This window comes from Pteropus vampyrus, unplaced genomic scaffold, assembly GCF_000151845.1.
Source record: "Pteropus vampyrus isolate Shadow unplaced genomic scaffold, Pvam_2.0 Scaffold8, whole genome shotgun sequence".
Lineage (NCBI taxonomy): Eukaryota > Metazoa > Chordata > Mammalia > Chiroptera > Pteropodidae > Pteropus > Pteropus vampyrus.
Genome location: NW_011888789.1, coordinates 9,055,171 through 9,072,155, shown reverse-complemented (window position 1 = coordinate 9,072,155; position 16,985 = coordinate 9,055,171). Strand labels below are relative to the sequence as shown.

The following is a 16,985-nucleotide window of genomic DNA, read 5'->3' as shown; positions in this document are numbered from 1 at the left end:
ACCTGAACCATAAAACTGTTCAAACTTTGCCATGCTTGTCTCTGATCTTAGCTCTCTACAAAGGCTGCAACAGCTAACAAAAGGTTGTGACCATCAGATGTTGAATAATCAATGTCCAGGGCAAGGTTAGACTGTTTTGACATCAGAGTGACTAGGTGATTTCCTTTGATACTGAGAATTTATGCCATATTCTAAAATTCTAGAGCAGTTATTTAATTAAATGCAATTATAAAAAAGAACCAGGGAACCCATAAAAAGAAACATTTCTCAGGGTAATATTGTCAGTACACACCTCCTTCCAATCATAATTTAATCATATTCTAAAACATCTCTTTTTAATTTGTACACCTAGATACAATATATAAAACAAATAACTCAGAGCTGAGTACAATATTCCAAACCCAATGTAATTTATACAGAAGGCTGGATATTTATTACTGATGCTAGAGGTTATTAAGTTATCTGAAATGTATAGACTTCATTTCTGTTTTCAAGAAATAGAGATTTATATTGCTTATTTATTCCCAGCTGTTGAATATCTGAGTTGTGCTCAGAAAAGAGATTAAAAATATTTGATAATATCAGTGGCCAACATAGCAGCAACTTGGGGAATTTCACCCAATTTTTATCCAGAATAGGCTTCTGAGTAAGTGTATGTGTCTGATTGTGAGTGTCAGACCCAATAAAAGACACATGTTTTGACAGCCTATCATGAAATATTCTATTGGTTTATTCTTTTTAAAATGTGAAAAACTCAGTTCTTTAAGATATTTTCCTGACTTAGGTTTTTTCCATTGGAATAGTATAAATCTTCATAGGAGCCCTGACCACTAGACCAAGTCCCTGGGCCCAGATTCCATTGTAGCTTTGCTACAAACAATCTATGTGGCCTCAAGTGAGCCATTTAACCTTTTGTTATTTATATTTTCTCATTTGTAAAAAGAAGTTGGAATTTCAGAACTTCATTAGTCTATGTTCATAAACAGAGCTATAATGACTTATAATTCCTGGATAGCCTACCTTTTAGACATGGAGAAGATGGATCTGAATTGTTGATACCCAGTCCATGTACCAGATTTCTTATTAACACACACAATTTCCCATTTCACAGAATTTTGAATGCAAGACTCATTAAGGGTGCTTGTTGTTGTGCCCATTCGATTTCAGAAATCACAAACTTTGGCAATGACTAAAATCAGAAGACAGTTTTGCAACATGTATTTATTCTTGAAATGGAAAGAGCTCCAGGTTATATATAAATCTTTTCAACCTCTTTGGTAGTAACAATGCCAGCATGGAATTATGGAAAACAATGATATATACTAGAAGGATAGATCATTGTTTGTAGATAAAAACATGCACCTATATTTCTGTCCAAAACTTTACTAGAGCATGCTTAAAGAGGCTTGGAAATACCTGAGAGTATGAGCACACATTCAGAAATCTTGTTAGACATTTAATCTTGCTTGTATGATTTGTTTTGTGACTGCAGACGGGCTGCATCCTCACTGACAGTGTCCATGACCAAAAAAAATAAAAATGCCTTGGTGGGAAGTACGTGGCGGAAGAACCCACGACCAAGAGCCAGAGGCATTGAGCTCTAGTCTCAAATTTAATACTAACAAGCTCTATGTTAAAGATCAAGTCATTTTAATTTATTTGGCCATAGAATTAGGAGAAAATTTACAGTAGTCTTCTTTTATCCATGGGGAAAATGTTCCAAGACCCCAAGTGGATGCCCGAAACTAAAGGTAATACTAAACTTTATATACTGTTTTTTCTTATATACACTTATCTATGATAAAATGAAATAACATATTAAAATACTGAACGGAGATACATTTTTTTAACTTAGAATGTTATATTCAGCAAAGATGTTCTTTCAAAATGAAAGCAAAACAAAGACAATTTACGATTAACAAAAACTGAGGTGTTTTGTCACCAGTAGACTTTCACTACAAGAAATGTTAAAGAAACTTCTTCAAACTGAAGGAATTCTGAGTAATTTAGATTGAAACTCTAATATCCAGGAAATGGAGCTTAATACTCCCTCCCAAGTTTGAGTGTGGGCTGTGCTAAGTGACTTTCTTTCAAAGAGTAATGTATTGACAGAAGGTAAAAATACATTTACAGTGAAGAAACACGGCAAACATGACCTTGGCCAAGTGATGAAAGTTAGTTAATAGTGGCATACCAATATTTGTTTCTTATTTGTGACAAATTTATAATAGTCAGATAAGAGATTAGCAATAGAGAAAACTAGGTGATGAGTATACAAAAACCATCTGAACTATCTTTGCAACTTTTCTGTAAATCTAAATGTATTTACAGAAGGGGAGAGAGAAAGAGGGAGGGAGAGAAGGAGAGAGAGATAAAATGGCTTGCTCTTTACCCTTATAATGATTACAGGAGGTTTGGGTAAGAGAAGCACTCCCCACCTTTGTTCTGGTGATTAAGGGAGTATGAGTGAAATAGGATTTAAGAGACACCTGGATTTAGAATTTGGTTTGTTTTATATCAACTGGCAGAATAATCTCTTTTTGCTCTGATAGGCTTCTACCTTCAGATACTTCCCAGCCTTCTCTCTGCCTAACCAAAGGTAATAACTTTTATTAATCAGTCCTGCCCTTATACAGGGAAGCAGCCCTGAGTTTTCAAATAGAGTTGCTGGAGGGGGCGTGGAGGGGATCCTAGAGTAACTCTATTCTAACACTCACACGCATGGGTAAATATGAATGTGCACACACAAACTTGTACAGCATACATGTACTGATAGAGAAACATTCTATAACACTGAATATCAAAAGCAGCAATTATTTTCCCAGCTACCAGATCGCCACCCCAACTCCACTAGCATTTCCTAAGAGGAAAACAATCTTGTAAATATAGCATTTTTTTTCCTTCTCCTAGCATACATGGAGCTAGATGGATTGATATTAACTTATGAGGGCATGGAAAGAGTAGGATATGATCATATAATAAACATCCAAACTTTTTCAATGAACTACTCTGTGGTTTTAGCCTTTGTTCATTCATAGCCTCCTAGCTCCCAGCCTCCCCGCCCCCGTAATGTGTACCTTCCCTATAAAATAATCATAACTTTCTATTTCCAGAATATCTTTATTGATCAAGGTGTTAGTTTCTGTAGCATTCAGTAATCTTAGCTAAAGACCAGAATGGCTCATTTTGATGCCTTAGGTGAGAGCCAGAATTTTCAAATGACATCTGACTCTTTTATTAGCTCTTAATCTTGCATTGTATTTAGAAGCAAAAGGAAATAGTGGAAAGTTTGGGCTCTAGAAATAAACAAGATTTCAAATCTCTTTTGAAAACTATATAAACTCTGTAACTATGGACAAGTTACACAATATCTTTGGGTCCTAATAATTTTTATTTGTAAGATACAGACAATAACCTCTGTCTACCTTATAAAGATGTTTTGAGATTCTGAAGAGTTTATATACAAGAAAATTTTCATAATCTTCTAAGAGATATAAAGTTTTGATAGACCAAGAGTCACAAATATTATGATGATGACAATAATACCACATGATTGGGCATAGCATTGTCATTGCCATTTGACAGATATTAGATTCTCATCCCTGCTTATTATTTAGAATACATCTGAATCTGCTCTATTTAGATAGCATATTTGTTCTGACTGGACATTTCATGCTGTATTTCCTGCTCCTGCTGAAACAAATATAAATGAAGTAAAAAAAATATGTAGCTATGGGAGGGATTTCTTTCCCCCACCCGTGCCATATTTCTTATTTTTCTTTATTTTTCTTTTAAATTGTTACTTATTTACACTAAGATCTGACTCTCCTCTGGTGTCTACTGAGATAAAGCTCAAACAGATCAAGAGAAATGAAAAAATGATTTACAAAAGTGAAATCAGCAAAATATTCACAGCAGTAAAAAGAAAGCTGATGGGAAGAAAGGAGGGAAAATAAACACAATTGAAGTAGGTAGACAGTGAACTGTCTCCCATCAGCCCTACCTTCATGAATTCTGTTCAATGAATGAATAGATGCGTGGAAAGGTAAGTATGTAAATGGTGTTCAATAAACATACTTTAAACTCATATATAAATTAATTTGAAACTTACATTATGGAAAAAGTTGTTTGTATATGAAATCTTCTGCAACTGTGAATTAGAGGAGTAAAATTTTTTTTACAGTATGACTCAAAACAACAAAAAATAGTTAGCTCAAGGATTTGAAGAAATTCTGTTTTGTGATTATTAATGCTATGGCTTGTTTCTACCATACTATGGTTTATGACTATTTTATTTTAATTATCTAGGCAGTTTCCCAGATATTTTGAAAGAGCTCATAAATATGTGAATCTATTTACCATTTTAGCTTTAAACAATGAGACTCAATCCACAAGGTCATCTAACATTCTTCTACCATTCCTTGCTCCCTAAAATACACCATACGTTTAATGTCTTTTATTCCATCACATTGAAGATATAAATGGCATTTTGCTGGATCACAGAAATGATGTCCCTATTATATTCTCTCATCAGATCACTGACACCATAAACTGTAATGGCTTCTTCAGCACTATTAACGTATCTGGCATCAGCCTATATTGGGGAAGTCCTTAATCCTGCAAATGGTTGTTAATAACTTACATTCGCACAGAGCATTTTCATCTCAATCTTAAAGTAATATATATACAGAAAGTGGGAATCCATCCACTGCTGCAAAGACAGCCATTTATAAAATGGAATGCAACAGCTGGATAGCTACTACTCTGTCACAAAGCCAGAGATGAATATTGTATTTAATATATGCTGAATTAGGCTTCTGAAATTTCCTCTCACTTTTAAGTGAAGGTTAAAACGGGTCACTGTGACCAATATTTCTTTATTTGCAAAAGGTAAAGCTACTGAATTTGATATTTCCCATTTTTCTGGTTCCTTTCTTAGACCTGAAGTGACATTTGAAGACATGCTGGATCTGACACCAAGAATTTTTACCCAGAGCATCCAGAAAGAATGTCATCAAAGAGTTAAAAAAAAAAAAAGAAAAAGAAAAAGAGAGAGCAAAAGCTGAGAAACAAAGCCAGAATGTAAAACTATAGAACAGTACCAACAATAAGGAGGACAGAGCAGACAAGAATCAAGCCAGGAAGAGAAACAAATCAGAAAGTTTTATTGACAGTAGGTCAAGGCAAAGAGTTTAGGACGCTAGCAATGAACAAGAGAGTATGAGTGTGGAAGACTCTATCGGTTGCTTACACTATGGTGCTTGAGTACAACAGTGCCCATTCTGTGACCTGTACTCAAGAATGGAAATATCGTATTGATCAATGATTATTATTTTTTATTTTAACATGGAATCTCCTCTGTTTTATGTGGTAAAAGTACATTGATTTCAAGGTATCCTAGCAATCAATCCATATGAACTATGAATAAATTACTTTTAAATTAATTTTTGATGGTTATTCTAGTCTCTCCTGTTGGTGTAGAGAAAACATCAGGCCTCTGGTTAAAATTAAACAAACACAAACACACACTGAGTTTTCTAATCGCAACTAAACCAGAACATTGCTCTTCTGAAAAGAACATTGGACTTAGAAGCAAAAGATTTGATTTTGAATTTGAGCTCTGTCATTTCACAGCTATGTAATTTGGACAACGATTTGAGGTCTGAACATTCTCATATGAAAAGTGAAGACAGCAGTACCTAGCTCAGGTTATTATATCAAGACTTGAATTAATGTATATAAAAGATCCTTGGAAAAATTAAGCTCTACCATATAAATATGAGAGATTACTAATGGCTTGACTAGTGACATATTTCTTTACTTAACCTCAGATCGCTAATCTGTATGACCTTAAATACTGGATATAACCTGAAATAGAAATGTAAATATACTGAGATGAGTTGTTTCCGAAATATCAGAAAAAAATTTTCTTGAATATGCTTATTAATGGTGAGATCTTTTAATATTTATGGCTTTATTCTTGGAAGATTAAATTACTAATATATACCACATAAAATTTTAGAGTGGAAATACATGAGACCTCTTGACCTTTAAAAGATTTACATGACTGCTAATGAGAATATGTGAAATATATAACAGTCTATTAGAAAATCATTTGGTCTATCTTCATGTCTGATTCATCAAGCAAATGTTGATTAAAAAAGGGTCAAGATCAAGGGATATTTTTCTGATTAACAATAAAAAGATACTTAAAGATTTATTATTTAGAAATCTCTAGGACAAAATTGTATAAACAATGAAAATTTCTAACATCGAGAACTCTTACAATATAGTGAGCTTCTCTCTTCCTACCTGATTGTATTTCTTTGCATAATCCTTTTATGTTGGAGACTCTCTGTTCATCTAAGATAACTTAATGGGGTTATAGCCTGAGGAGCGAGTGCAGCTGAAGCACTAACTTCATTAGTTTCTTGACACTACCTGTCAGAATTCTGGCTCCAGACCAATACAAGGTAAATTTAGACTGAAAAATAAGGTTACAAATAAGGTTGCAAATGAACATGTTTGGAGAAGAGACTGGTGGCTAAACTTCTTTTATATGAAACTGTGATAATACATGGTTGAGGGCTTAAGTGCTCATAAAATTCTTAATAAACTATATATATCCAAACTAGATTGGAGATTGCTTTGAGAGAGAAAGTAAATAAGTTTTTCTTTTTATTACCAAAAATACAGAGGTGAGCAGGAATAAATAACCCCTTACTCCATCCACAACACACAAACCCTTTATCAACATTCTAGTTAATTAAATACATTATAACATCAACCGTGAAAGCTACACAAAGCCAATTCTAATATTTTTTATATTTTTGCTACAAGAACGACACCTATATGGCACATTTAAATTTTTTCTTGATTAAAAAAAATATATGTATTGTGACTTAAAACTCTTTCTTAGCTGATAAGTATTATCTCTTATGTTCCTGTAGTACATTATTTCGAATACCAAAACACATGAACTCTATGCATGCAAATCTAGAGATGGTATGTAGTTGAGTGATCACTAAATTATTCCTCATACCAGGATACCTTTGGTAGTGCAAGGGCAACAGGCATAAACCAAGATTGTATGGACACCTAGGGAAGTCAGTGTCAGTGTCTACGGTGCTGAGAAGTTCAGCCCCAGATTTATGTGCATTTAAAAAATATTTTATTGTGCAGTAGCTATCTCTATCTCAACCTATCTCTATCTCTATCTCTATCTATCTCTATCTCTATCTCTATCATCTCTATCTCAATCTCTATCATCTATCTATGCATATCGACAAGGCAATTCAAAGATTTTTATAGAGTATACTGTGTCTAATGACTCAACATATTATATATAATGTGAAATTGAATTTTCACCATATACTGCTAATAATAAACAAATGAACCATTATAGAGTTTCTCATTTTTCTGTTCTGATGGGCTCTTAATAAGTACATATTTAAAATAAGTTCTGATTCCTTTACTTGCTTGGAATTTTTTTATTTTTAGTGAATTATTTATTCAGGGAACAATGATTACTTATTCTTAAGGAGCCTAAATCCTTCTCTCCTGAAAGCACAATGCTGAATTTTAAAAATCAAATTAAAAAGTCCCATAATGATGTACAAATAAAAAGAATATTTTTTCACTTTTGATGGCATTTCCTCATATTTAATAAAATGGGTAATCATGAACTAAAAGAAATGAATCAAATTTGTCAGACAAGATAATTAACTTCTCTGTTTCACCTCTCTCTCTTCTGTAAGGATTATTAATAGTAAGACTATAAGACTTGTAAAGGTATGAGAGCAATAACAAAATCTCTCTCATAAGGTAGTTATGAAGATTAAGTTAGATACTATACATAAAGCACTTAGACTAGTGCCTGGAAAATATTGCTTAGAAAACATTACATTTGATGTGTCCCAATTCAACTCTTCTCTTCTATAACTGAATTTTGAAACAATAAAAAATAAGACAGAGAATTCACTGATAAAGGCCAGAATCACTTTTATTACTTATAAAAGGCAAAACTGAAAGATTTAACTTACATCTGTAGACAAGTGAGCTTTTTGATATATATCTCCCAAGACATCACTGAACCTATAAGACTTATGGTATGCAAGAACAGAAGTAAACACATACACTCTATGGGCAGGATTGCTCCCAAGAAGTAGGGAAGAGAAATGACCAGGTGATTATATCATCCAGACTAAGCTAGGTTTATTTCTGGCCCACATGACATTTTCAAGTATGGTCAGCCTTAGGGATATGCCTCACATGCATTTCACTTTAGGACTCAAGCCAATAGAGTAACTAATATCTGGAACACTGTGTATGACTATGATAATGGTGAAGGGAGCTTGGTGAAACACACCCTAGCTGTTAAATTCCTTACAAAAAATAACACATCAGTTTTTATCACACTATATTGAGAAGAACAAGCCATATGGTCAAGCTTAAACTTAAGCAGGCAGAGAAGTTTGATCCTGCTATATGAAGAAATAGGAAAAAAAAAAGCATATTTGTGAATCGCCCTACAAACTCTCAAAGTTTTCTCTCCTTGTCTTTAAATATTTGGTTCACTCTTCTTATACACAAAATAAACTCACCTATTTCCCAAGGAAGGCAACTCCAAAGTCCTTATAGTCAAAGAATCAAGTTATAGGATAATGTGAAAAGCCTATATATCAGGCCTAGATATGACTCTGCTTGATCCAGACAACTATGAAGTACAAAGATAAGTTATTTTTCCATGTCCTCACCCCCATATACAATATAATCACATATACAATATAAAATTGTAGGCCATAAATAGGACAACCTTAACATTCCCCCTCAGAAAGGGGTAGAATGGAGGATAGAGACATCCTGCTATCACTAGCTCATAGCAATTCTAAATCCCACTGGGCAGATGTCAGATGAACCCCTTTCCCTGACAAAGATAATATTCCTGGACTATACCTCAACTTTGATCCATGGAAAAGACACCATAATCCCATTTCTATGACACTTGGTGCTGCCTTCTGGAGAGATCCTCTTTGTTTTTCATCCTCTTTGACAACATCTGAAGAGGACATTGGAGAACAAGCCCTCTTGGGATGCAGAGCAGCTGCTTCAGCTTGCTTCCTGCTCATAGAAAGCTAAGATTCCAAAAATATTTTTTTCTAAGTCTCGAAGAGTCAGAAACTACTTTTAGTATTGTTTCATAGTTTACCAGACAGTATAATTCTCCAGAAAATTCCCTTTTTTTTTATTTTTTTTATTAGGTTTCTTTTTTATTCCCCAGGCTTGAGGGTTTTTTTTTTTTCAAAGCATGCCTCTTTCTTTGAGCTTTAAGTACTTTGAGCTTATTAAACTCAATGGTGAGAACCACACCATTAACCTTTATTCCCTGAGACATATTTTCTAACTGGGTACTACATTAACCTATTTTTTTTCAAGTTTTAACACTGATGGCTAAAAGTCTTGATTTTATTTTTACTAGCAAGGCTGAGTTTTATTAGCCTTTCAGCTTTGTCATTCAAGGAGATTCTCAGACTTATATTTTGCCTATTGAAGAAAGAAGTACTCTTGTTATTCTATAAGTTCCTTCTCTATTTTCATTCTTTCTTGCAAACTAGTTAGTCCATTCTGACATTGTAGTATCTTTTCAAATGCAATAAACAGTAAGCAGCATGTAGTATTAATGTTCTTTTTTCTAATCTCCTCATTAAGAACTATAAGCTAATTGGATACCTATCTACCTTTTGAGTTATTGTAGGTGATGCTTTTCAACAAATATGCCATTGAATAACATGGATCACAATATTTTCAGGTTTGCATCAATTAAGATAGGTTACATTATCACATGGTAGCAAATCTTTCCAATCACAAGGACTCATGCTATCTGTCCATCAAGGGTTGTTTGGGGGGCTGTGCTCTAGTCCATTCTATTTAATGATTCAGGCAACTGGAGCAGACCCTATCTAGTCCTTATGGCAGGGGAAAGAATCATTGGCCTAACTTCATTTGCATGGAGAAATGTAACCCTCTTGTGTATCTGACAGGAGAGAATAGCCCTAAGAACTTTATAGCTACTCATGCCCAAGTTCTTCTTCCAACTCATTGAAGGGATTATGTCTCTATTCCCTGGGAATGAATGAATGAATGAATGAATGAATGAATATTTTATTTAATATTACCAAATTTTGTCCAGTTGAATTGACCGATAGAGCCCAGCAGAGAAAACACAGTATTTTGTGTTTCTTCCTTTTTCCATTCAGCATATTCTAATTTTAATTTCTCCTCTGAGCATCACTGTTTTGTCATCCCAGTGACATACTGACAATGGACTCTGTCTAATGACAAATTTAAATATTGCTTGTAAATGGTCATTTTCTCACTTTGTCACATGTACTTAACCTATAGACATTAAACTTCAGACAATGTGGATAAGCCATTTGAATCCAAGTGTACTGTTCACAATATTCTCTTTGCCCTAAATGCTAAAAGCAACTTGAGACATAAGACCTAGTACCATCTACCTAGGCCTGGCATTAAAGTACATAAAAGTTGAGAAAATCATAAAATTAACTTTTATCCATCAATCTCCTTGCTTCGACAATTATAAATATTTTTTCCCAATCTAATTTCATCAATCTTGACTCTCTACTTCTGTTGCTGCTGTTGCTGCTGTTGCTTATTTGAAAAGAAAACAAAACAAAAACCTTGTCATTTCACCCATAGACACTCCAGTTGGCATTAACAGCTGGAACCTCACTAGAGTTCTGTAGAAGCTGGTTGATTTACAGTTTAAAAGCAGCAAAAATTGTTCTTCCTTCTTCCTTTCTATCTCATTGAAAACTTGTATGTCTGAGCCTGCCTATCAAAGCCACTGTGAATGACAGACAAGTGGAGATCACATTTCCCACAAAACCTTGTGAGGCCAAGAGGATGCAGACTGCACTCAAGCTGCCTGTACATGTAAATGACTAGATCTTTGCTCATATAGTCAGGGCCAGCTGGTGTTTGGGTAATTCTCCTAAGGCCTATTGTCTGAATTTTGGCTGAGGTCTACACTCCTCTGTCTTTACTGAGTCTCAACCTTTTACTGAGGCTTGCTCTCTCTTCAGTATGGAAAAAACCTTTGATAATACCATTGCTCTTACTGAGGCCTGTGCTTTTGCTGCAGTCTGTGAACCTTTGTTCAAGAAGAGCAAGTCCTACACATCACCTACTGAATACTCGATGTGTTTTAATGAAGAATCTCCAAAGCTCAGTTGCATAAAAAGTCTCAGTCACTTCTCATATGTTTGAGTCTTCTACATTTCATTCATGATCTCTTTTCCAAATCCAGCAATTCATGCAGCAGATATTGGAGTGTTTTGGTTGGTTCAATAAATAGCGTCCTTCTTGTCTACCTCAGTTCTAAACTATCTGGGAAATAAAACAAATGGAGTGAGGAAAATGAACTTGGGCAGAAGACAAAATCTCACCTTTATTTACTGAAAAATCAGGTATTAGAGAATATTGCTCATATATGTAGTCAACTGTGCTTCATAATATAAAAAATAAAACTAAACAGATTTACCCATTCTCAGGCATCTTCCCACATTGGGGCAGGTCCTTGTAAATTGCATAATATGGAAGAACAGAAGACAATGTAGAATCTGTGAGAGCATGGCTGCTTCTAAGAGGAAGGAATGAGGAAAAGACTAGGCTATGCATGCCTCATTTATCTTTCCAAACACAACCATCTGATTAAGTTACTTAGAAAAGAGTAAGTGAAGAGACAATGAAGGACTTTGAGTGTCATAATGAACTTCCATTTACATGGAAGAAAATATCTAGAAGGAAAGGGAACTAATTCTGTTGTGGTTGTTTCATTTTATTGTAGGTATCAATCATGCCTTACTATGAACAAACTTACATTAAAAAAAAAAAAAATTCCTAGGTCATGCAACGTAGACACAAGCAGAATGAGGTTTCTTAATGTGCAGCAAAGATATGGAAAAAGAGATTGCACGAGATTGGCACTTTAAGAAATTTCAGGCCCTATTACCAGGACATTAGGCCTGGGGGACATAGAGAACTTAGTGGCAAATTTATTGTCTTACATGGTAGAACTGTGTCTGGGCATTGGTATGGCTCTTCTACAGAGAGGAGGATAAAAATCAAGATGCTTTTTGGAGGGCTTCTTAGGTGTGGTAGATTCCTAATGCCAACCAGAGTGCTGATGGAGGGTTCACCCTGAATAAGTTCTTATAAAGAATATAAATTCTCCTAAAGCCTGGGAGAAAGACTTCTTTACGTGTATGCTTTGCTTATGCTGTACTCATGTATTTATTTATTTGATTGTAGTAAAATATACATAACATAAAATGTACTACTTTAACCATTTTTAAATGGACAATTCAGTAGCCTCAGTATATTGACAATGTTGTGTAACCATCATCACCGTCCTTTTTCAGAATCTGTATTTTTTTGATGCTTAATAATCCTTATGCATTAAACTGAGCAGAGCCCTTGATATAGGGTACAATATTTTCAAACCCAATCTCAACTTCCTTGGATCTGGGACAAAGAATATTATCAGCATCACGGTCATTATCATAACCATTGTCATCCAAAGTCATCCCATAAATGACAGAACTGGGTATAGAATCGAGGCCTTATAATTCTTAATCCTCTGGTCTCACAACAGCTCCTTCCTTACTGCTTGGAACAGATGTTTTAAATTCAGTTGTGAGAGAAGTAATTCAAAGCCTGACCAATTGCTTTAGTTCCCGAAGCATTTTTTAAAAATAAATATCCTTTTATGAGACGAATATTGAGAAAGAAAGAAGAAACAAAAGGGACTTTAATCACTTATTCTTTGGTTTTTATCTAAAGAGGCAAATACATTTAAATAGTGAATACTAGACAAAATGTAATTCCAGAAAGAAATATCAGGCAACTTTTACGTAAAGACATGTGTATGAACAACGGAATACATTATCTACTGCTTCTTGGTCTCTTTCTGTGAAAATGGTACTATTTAAATCCAGACACGTTACTTTACTGCTAATGCGTGGGTGCTGAAAAGAATCTGCTCTGTTTAATATTAGCAGTGCAGGCATGTAGTTCAAATAGTTCGTGTGTTTCATGACTCCTCTTCTGTTTTTATTTCTAATATCTTTTCTCATCTCCCTCCATCTAACTCCAGGACTTTGCAATAGTCTGAATAAAGAAAGGTTGATTCATTTTTAAAAATCAGTTGTAGAAAAAAGAAAAGCATTTTTCAATGTTTCAGACAAATTAATGAGAGTTTAGTGCAAATATGAACACCTAATCTGTATCACTTTAAAATAGACTCATTTTCTTTCTTTTTTAATTTACAGGCAGTTAAATTCACCTTTTTTTGCCATAGAGTTCTGAGCTTTACACATGCGGGGACTTATGTAACTGCCACAGACAGGATGCGGAGCTTTTCCAGCCCCCCAGCTCGTTCTGTACCCCCTCTCTGCAGAGCCTCCTCCAGCTCTTAATCCGTGGCAACCACGGATTTGCTCTCCCTTCCTGTATCCTTTTCCCAAATGTAAGTGGACTTATTTTTAATTAAAAAACTCAGTATTTCAATTTAGTAAAATGTTTCACTAAAAGGATAATACTGTTTACAAACTTTTACCAAAGGATCTGTAATATAACTGGCTCAATAAGTGATGCTTATGGTCCAATGTTAAATCTAGTTTCTTTGTCTACTCTATATTAAATTTAAAAGACCCATAATTATAGGACTTTGGAATGGAAATAAGTTTTTGGTGTTTCTGATAGATATTTCTGAATATTTGGCTTTAAAAGGGCCTGAAATTTCAAAGTAGTTTCTCCTCCATTAAGTCCATTTTTAGTGCTCTATCAGATAGTAAAACCACAAGCGTTTATATCCAAAAGATAGAATTTTGAATGTTTCAAGCTGAGAGGAAACTGAAAAGAGATCTCTACTATATCACTAATATAATTTCTTTTTGTAATGACTAAATAAAATCATCAATTTTGGGGAAAGTCTCAATTCTCTGGAATTCGCACAATGAATCAATCTTAAATCTCTACATGTTGCCTCAAAGTTAAAAAATTTGCATTATTGTGCCTGTGAATGATATATTCAGATAATTCAAGATCTAAATATATTGCCACTTGACTAAACCACCTGAAATAATAAAAATATTATTTATTGGACATTCAGACTTAATAGATATTTTGAACCCCCTCTTAATTTTTAATATATGTGTAATCACCATTTCCTAGATGGTCAGTATGGCAAAACTGTAATATGCTTCTTCATACATGACAAAAGCATCAACTCTCAACAATTAAGAATTGATCCTATTCTCAATGGTCAGTGTTTGTGTCAACACTAAAAATACATTGGAAAGTATATCATTGACCACCACATATTTTTGTGACTACAGCAATGTTTATATTCTTATAGCAATATCTTCCTGACCACACACAGAATGGGTATACAACCTACAATCATGCTGAGCATGATGGGCCTGTAGTAGTCTACATCATGATTTAGAAAATAATCATAAAGTAAACCTAAAATATTATCCTCTACATGTTATGCTTTCAATGAGAAAATGAATATTAAGTTGCTGAACATATCTCTCTTATATATGTATCTTTCAAAACGTGCAGCTGATTCATCTTTTGACTTTAGAGATTTTACCCAAATACAAGGCCACGTTTCTACTCTATTGGGAGAAAGATATATGTTGATAATTGGATTTCTACACCATATGGCATTGCTGTTATGTAATATTCATTAATGTCTCTTGGATAAGGGTCAGAGCATAATGTTTGTTAGTAACTTTTAGCTGATTTTACAAACTTCTCTGTTTCGAAGCGAGTTAAATCTCACTTTTGTTAGGAAAAGTGCAACTTTGCATGATGCCTCAATGACACCAATTTTTATTTGAAAGCATTGTTTTGCCCTTGTTAAAGAAAAAGTCATTTGGATTACATAAGAAGTACTTCGTTTAAAAATGACATGAAAGACTCAATAAATTTTAGACTTCCATTTGACAAAATTTCTTAACAGCAAATAAACCAGTCTGAATTCTTAAGTATTTGTATTTATACTTTCAATTTCACCTCTTTTGGGAGTTACATATTACAAACCCAGACTCATTTGTCTTAGTACATAAAAAAATTACATTCCATGTTTGCGCTGAAATTTTCTTCAGTATTTATATTAATGATATTTTTGAAGATGTAATATTTTCATCAAAATTATCATTTTACTACTTTTTTCAATAATCATTGATTTTTTTGTATGAATGAGAATATAAGGAAAACAAAAGTAGCAAAAAAGAGAACTTTAGCAAATACACATAACACACAATTTTATGGAATTATGGTTGAGATAAATGAAATGTTACTGACTGTGAGTTGAGTATTCCGATTATCTATTATTGTATTACAAACTACCTCCAATATTTCAAAAATGACCTCTCAATCATATGTCACTATTTCATGGGTCAGGAACAAAGAAGAGCCAGATAACTTTCGATTTCCATGTAGTTTTGACAGAAGTCGTCAGTATTCAGCTGGCAGATGGCATGGTTTGGAAGGTCAAGACAACTTTATTCTCATATCTGGAGCCTTGTCAGGAGTGGCTGAAAGGCTGGGCTCATCTGGGACTATTTATCAGAGTATTTACAAGTGGCTTCTCCTAAATGACAGTCTCATGGAAACCAGAGTTCTTACATGGTAGGCGTCTCAAGATTCCCAGAGAGTGTTCTTAAGGGACAGAAAGTGGAAACTGATGGCCTCTTAAGGCCTGGACTCAGAAACTGACTGAATGTCACTTCTGTCATATTCTGTTAGTCAAAATATTCACCCAAGCCGGTCCTGTTTCAAGGGGAAGTGAGTAAGAATCCACTTCTCAATGAGAAAAGTGACAAAGAATTTGTGATCACCTTTCATCTATCACATTAAGGCTAACTGATCAAGACAATCTTGGTGGGACATGGGCAACTTTTTATAATGACAATTATTATGAGCACAGTAAGACTTCTTGGTAATGCTCATAGATAGTTATGCATTTTACATTTGTACAATGGATATGGTAAAGTTACTTAAGTTCTTTTTTCTCCAAAACTGTCAAACAATTTATGGTTTGATAAAACACTAGGGACCATCATTGGTCACTAGACCACAGTATGAGAAGCAAAGTTGTATCACATTCTATTTTTTCTAGCTCTTAGAAAATATTCAACATGCTCTAGGAATACTGAATTTTTTCATTACACAAGTATAGTTTCCAAAATTAAGGAAATTGTTAATTTGTTTAGCTAGATTAACAATCTATGGTGTAGGGTTTAGGAACTTAATGTAAAATTACCTTGAATATGTATGATAGTCAACAATTTAAAAGTACTTTAATTTTTATTATTGCACTTGTATTTTATAGCAGCCTTATAGTATTGAAGAATTGTAATTAGTATTAACATTTTCTTTTTATAGATTATAATTGTCTGTTCAAAAGAAATAAATAATTTCCCCAAACTCACAGTAGGGGTAAAGTTGACCTTTAAAATTTCATTTAGTATCGGTTTATTCAATATTGATTTATTCAATATTTACAGAACACTGCTGGATTACATGAAATAATGTATGTAATTGCCTAGTCCTAACAAATATTATTTCTTCCCTCTTTTCTTTCTCATTTAATACTTATCTCAGTAAAATAACCGATTATACCAAATTACACTGAGGTGTAAATGATTAATAAGACTTACTAGGACATCAGTTTTGAGATATATGTTTGTCAACCTATAATGAATTTCTCTAAATTAAAGAGTTATTTCTTTAGGTACCTAATTTCAGGCATAAGAGAGTTGGTGAGCAAAGGACAATCTGAGGTAGAAAGGTTTGTATGTTTCATAAATCACATCTTATAGACAAAAATCGTATTATACCTACATTTACTAGAGAATCTAACTGTCTTGGAATATTTATACTGATATCTC

At 33.8% G+C, this 16,985-nt stretch overlaps 1 long non-coding RNA gene across 1 annotated transcript in view; it reads left to right on the top strand.

Moving 5' to 3' along the window:
* Window positions 1–5,444, top strand: part of LOC111747119 — a 37,135-nt gene extending 31,691 nt beyond the window's left edge. The window contains exon 3 of the long non-coding RNA XR_002783388.1: window positions 4,940–5,444. This is a non-coding gene — a long non-coding RNA (uncharacterized LOC111747119). The remainder of the gene's footprint in view (window positions 1–4,939) is intronic.
* The last annotated feature ends 11,541 nt before the right edge of the window (window positions 5,445–16,985 follow it).